Genomic DNA, 6087 nt, shown 5'->3' on the forward strand with positions numbered 1-6087 from the left:
ATAGGAACTGCATTGATGATGAGTATTATACAAATGGAACTTCAAATGTAAATGGAAACAAAAGATACAATGATAAGATGAACACGATACATTCAACGGAGAATCGCCGGATTCTCACGATGACCACAGCTCGCAAGCTCACACAATTCTCATGAAATGTATGTTGAGGAAAAGGGTCTTTGTATTTATACCCTAAGCCTTCCTTCCATCTCATTTGCATTTAGGCCCCTCAACTTCCCTTCTCTCTCCTTTCTATTTGATTTGCTGACGTGTCTTATTCCTCTCCATCTCACCATCTCAGCTTGTATGATGATAAATCGTGATCGTATCACAACCAAGAAATCTAATTTTAAGAGTTTCACCGCCATTTCTCCAACCACTCCTTCCACGGAGGAAGAGATTGAATCCGAGAAGAGAGAGGTGAAATTCGAGTGGTACGAGCAGTGGTACCCGGTGTGTGCGGAGTGTGATCTGGACAAGAGAAGGCCTCATGCCAAGAAAGTAATGGGGATTGATTTGGTGGTGTGGTGGGACAAGATTGAGAATGCATGGAAGGTGTTTGAAGATAGTTTCCCTTACCGAATGGCGCCGCTCTCGGAAGGGAGGATCGATCAGTGGGGCAGGCTGCAGTGCGTTTACCACGGCTGGTGCTTTGGCGGCGCCGGTGACTGCAAATTCATCCCTCAAGCCCCTCGAGACGGCCCTCCCGTGAGTCCACTCGACATTTTTATCTTTGTTAATACAATTTGATTGCCTCATTAGATGCAAACAATGTTACATTGATTCTTAAATGATAGTACTATAATAAATTGCTTAAGAAGAGAATTTTGATCATATTGAAAAGACAGATGCTGATACTGCAATTGGATTCTTGATTCTAATGAGTTTTTGGGATTCCTCACTTTCATATTTCAAGATTTAGAAATGGTGAAGGGAATTGAACTTGTAGGTTCACACTTCCAAAAAGGCGTGTGTAGCCGTTTATCCTAGTTACGTGCAAAACTGCCTCATATGGTTCTGGCCAAATTCAGATCCGCTGTATAAGGATATACATTTGACGAAGAAGCCACATTTTATCCCAGAATATGATCATTTCAAGGGAGGTAGACTATGGGTATGCTATAATACTCTTTATGTATATCACCTTCTGATTATCAGAAGAGGACCAAACACGGTGACTTCTGTTTCATATCTATCCCAAACAAGATTTCACTGCATTTGACTTGTTCAGGTATGAAATCCTGATAGAAAATCTTATGGACCCTGCTCATATACCATACGCGCATTATGGCATGATGAAAACAGGAGAGTTGCCAGAGAGATAAGTAAATCTATGCATAATTTTCATCTTACATTATTTCACGAGTATGACATGGCTGACGGAACATATTATCCTGCACTCTCAGGGCCGACAGAGAAGGAGAGAGACCGCTCGAGATAAGTGTTCCGAAAGTGGATGTAAATGGCTTCACTGCAAAACAAATATTTGGGGAAAACTACTTCATTGCGCCTTGCATATTCTACGGTCATTACACTCCCAGTGGGGATGATCAAAGCATGGATGGAAAAGAAGATGTAGGTCGTTGGCATTTGTCAAATTTCATACATATCTACCCTATACGCTTAGCAATTAGCATTATGTGCTTCTTTTATGCAGGTGGGAGGATCACCCCCTGCTCCGATGATATTACCCCATGCTCCCTCCGATAAAAAATCTATGCTCGTTTTCTACTGCGTTCCAGTTAGTCCAGGTCGTAGCAGGTTGATCAGCGCAGCTACTAGGAACTTCGCTGGCTGGTTGGATCTGATTATTCCACTTTGGGTCTATCATATGACATCCAACTTGATAATTGATTCAGATCTCTTTCTTCTTCATATGGAGGTGACTTAATCTTTTTCTCTCACGTACCAAGTTTTCTTACTTGATCTTGCTAGTTCTGTTCGTCGTATATCATTGATTATGATGATCTTGATGCCAAGATGCAATATTTGAGAAAGATGTATATATGCTTCATTAGGAAAAAAGCTGAGAGATGTTGGCCCTCTCAATTGGCATAAAGCTTGCTACGTTCCGACAAAGGCGGATGCCTTCTCCGTGGCATTCAGAAGGTGGCTTAACAAGTATGGTGGCACAAAAGTTGATTGGAGAAATAAATATAGTGGAGAGCTTCCACCCACTCCTCCAAGAGAGCAGCTCTTTGACAGGTAATTGTTGCTTCACTTTGTGGATGGCCTAATTAATCAGGTACTGGACGCACACGGTGAGTTGCAGCAGCTGCAGCATCGCGTATAAACGTCTGAGCGTGCTAAAGACCGCCCTCGAAGTTATCTCGGTTGCTTCGGTTGGAGTTGTAGCTGCAGCCAAACAGGGTGCAATGTCCGTTGCTGCGAGGTATTATTTGGCTTCGATGGCTGTGTTGTGCTTTGTGGCTTCAAAATGGCTGTCGCATTTCATCCGCAAGACTTTCATATACCATGACTATCTATGATCATGCCTTCCAGTGAAATTTTTTATTTTGTTGGGCTTGTAATTAATTAAATAGTAAGGGTGTGCAACTTTGTGATTTATTTGTAAGAGTGACAAAGGCAAATTTGTTGTAAGAATTTATTTGTAAGAGTGACCAAGGCTAAATAAAAAAGTGGACCCTTAAATGTGGGGATGTCAATATAACCCGGACCCGATGGGCTAGCCCGAATAGCCCGGTAAAAATATAGGGTTATGGTTGCAATTTTGTAGCCCGAATTTGAAATCGGGCTATTCGGGTTGACCCGGTCGGGCTGCGGGTTGGCCGATCGGGTTGCTATTTAAAATTAATATTAATATTTAGGGATTTAACTTCATCTAGGGTTTCTTATCTTATATTGATGCGCAGCCTTTTTCTAAATCCAACTCCCTCACGTCTATCTCAAATTGAAGATCAGGTAACTTGCTCCTCTTGTCTCCTTACTCCTCATACTTGAATTATCATATTTGGAAATTCTTACCTGATTTGGTTTCTAATTATCAGGGCCATTGTGGTTCTTGTTGTGCTTTCGGTGCTGAGTTAAGGTGAAAAACGATACTGAGTTTTTCCTTTCCTTTACATATTCTTCGTAACTATTCTTTAGATACAATGGTACATTTGAATTATATTGAAATCATGTCTGATAACACTTTTGATCTAATCATACAAGTAATAAAGTATTTTATTTATTTTAGTTATTCCTCTTCGACTACAGTTTAAGGCTCTCCCTCTTATTTTCTTCTTTGCTATGATGAAATTCATTGAAAGAACAAAGACTGTTTTAGCAAGAATATAGCATGTCAAAGAAATTTAATTAGACTAATCGCATTTATTAACCGATTATATTTTGTGTTGTATTTTTAATAGTTATTATAATTAACCGGGAATCTTTATATAGCTTGATTCCATTGCATCAGCTGAAACTTGCCTTATTATAAATTTTGATAACGTCGGTATGGTCCATGGTTATTCTATTTATTAACATTAGACCTCCCATTTCTGTTTCTTTTGTTGTATTTCAGTCAAACAATGTGACATTTAACTTGACGCCAGAACTCATTCATCAGGTATGCTTTCTTCTCTCACATTTGAGCATTCTTATTTCCACACTTCGAAGTTGAAGATTGTTCTATTAATATATAGATTTTGTTTTCTACTTTTTATGTTACAGTTGATCGATATGGAAGACTCATCTCCAAGTTTTGTTGAGGGAATTCAGGAAAGTGATGAAGATGTATAGATTCTAGATGATTCTAAAATTAAGAAAAGGAAACATCGGACGTTTGGAATCACTTTACAGAGGCAAAAGAGCCCAATAAGGATGGAAAGTTTACCGTCACGTGCAATCACTGTGATCAAGTATACACATATGAAGGTACAAAACACGGAACTTCTACTTTTAGTCGTCATTTGAAGGTGTGTAAGAAAAAACCAATGTTTGGAAATTTGAATGTTATGTTCCGTGATCATGAGGGAAAGTTAAATGCTAGGTCTAAAGTAATAGACCCGAAAATTTGTCGGGAGATGATGACTAAGATAACGGTTGCACATGATCTTCCATTGAATTGGGTTGAATTTGAACATGTGAGAGCTTATCACGCTTATTTGAACTCTGATGTAAAATTCATCTCGAGAAATACTCATGCCGCTGATGTGATAAACTTGTATAATTCTAAAAAGGAGAAACTAAGGATTAGACTGAATAATCTTTCTGGGATGTTGTGCTTAACTTCGGATGTTTGGACTGCATGCACTAATTCGGGTTATATTTGTTTGACTGTGCATTATGTGGACGATAGATGGAAATTAAATAGCAAAATACTTGCCTTTTGTTCTATGCCTCCTCCGCATGGTGGACCCGAATTAGCTCAAAAGATTTTTGATATATTGGTAGATTGGAAGATAGAGAAGAAAGTTTTTTCTTTTAACTTTGGATATGCGTCTGCCAATAATACTATGGTTCAAATTTTGAAGACCAGACTTCAAATACAAAACTCATTATTGTGCAAGGGTGAATATTTTTATGTTAGATGTTGTGCACATATCTTGAACCTTATTGTTCAAGAAGGGTTAAATGTTGCTTGTGATGCTATAGAAAAGATTAGAGGCAATGTTAAATATGTAAAAGCATCTGAAGGCATATTGATGAAGTTTAAGGAATGTGCTCAAAAATTTGTTGTTGAATTCACTTCTTCACTTTGCTTGGATGTGCCTACTCGTTGGAATTCCACATATTTGATGCTTTGTAGTGGAATTAAATACCGGCATGTTTTTGATATGTTGCAATTTGAAGATTTGAATTGTACGCAATGCCCGACAGAGGAAGAGTGGGTAAGAGGAGAAGTGATGTGTAGATTCTTAAAGCCATTTTATAATATCACTACTTTGATTTCTGGTTCAACATTTCCTACTTCCAATCTCTATTTTATGGAAATCTGGAAGATTGCATCTTTATTGAATAAAATGTCCGAATATCAAGATGCAGTGGACAAGTCTATGGCTCTTAAGATGAAACTGAAATTTGATAAATATTGGAAAGAGTATAGTGAAATACTCTCTGTAGGAGCAGTGCTTGATCCGAGAATGAAGTTCAAAGTTTTGGATTATTTTTATTCAAGAATTGATCATCTTACAAGCAAGGATAAAATTTTGAAGCTGAAGATGAAATTGTATGCTTTATATGATGAGTATAAGAAAAGGGGTGTTGAGTATCTTTATTTAAAGTTCCTCAAGCTAGTCGTGGAAGTTCTAGTTCTCAAGTCAGGGAACTTGAATTCATGGGTGAAGAAGTAAGGGGAGGAGAAATTAATCAAGCATTGTTGAATTGGGAGGAAGACGACTTTGCTGTAAGTTTTTTTTTCAAATATTTCATGTACTTTTGTAAGTTAATTTTTATTCAAATATTTCATTGTGCTTATTTTATTTAGGACTGACTATTTTCTAATATTAATGTTGTAGATATGTAAGAATCAAGCAGGTGCAGCTTCTGAAGCAAAGTCACCGTTGGATGTTTATTTGGAGGAAGGTCATATGGCTGAAAATGGTGAGCTTGATTTACTCAAGTTGGAGAGATAATGCATCCCGCTTTGGAGAACTTTCTACAATGGCATGTGATGTGCTAAGCATTCCTATAACAACGGTAGCATCAGAATCTTCATTTAGTATTGGAGCGTATGTTTTGAATAAATACAGAAATAGGCTCCTTCCTGAAAAAGTGCAAGCTCTTATTTGTTTACGTAATTGGTTGCGTGGATATTCCAATGGTAAGTTTTTTTTAACTTAAATTATCAAAAACTATATAATATCTTTTTTTGGTAAGTTTTTTTATCTTAAATTATCAAAAACTATATAATATCTTTTTTTAATAGATGATGAAGACTATGAGCTCGATGCCAAAGATCCAGTTGATGCTTCAAACGTTATTGATGTGGAAGAGCGTCATTCAAATGCTTAGATTTTATTTTAATTGTACTTCGTTGTTTCTCTTAAATATGTAATGGGCTAAACCTTGATGATATTTGACTACTTATCGTACTTTAATATCTTTAGTTTTAAGTTTGAACATAGATTGACATGAAAGTAA

The 6087-nt window shown here is 37.2% G+C and overlaps 1 pseudogene; it reads left to right on the plus strand.

Moving 5' to 3' along the window:
- Positions 1 to 233: 233 nt before the first annotated feature.
- On the plus strand, positions 234 to 6087 carry LOC121789322 (annotated as a pseudogene).

This window comes from Salvia splendens, chromosome 2, assembly GCF_004379255.2.
Source record: "Salvia splendens isolate huo1 chromosome 2, SspV2, whole genome shotgun sequence".
Lineage (NCBI taxonomy): Eukaryota > Viridiplantae > Streptophyta > Magnoliopsida > Lamiales > Lamiaceae > Salvia > Salvia splendens.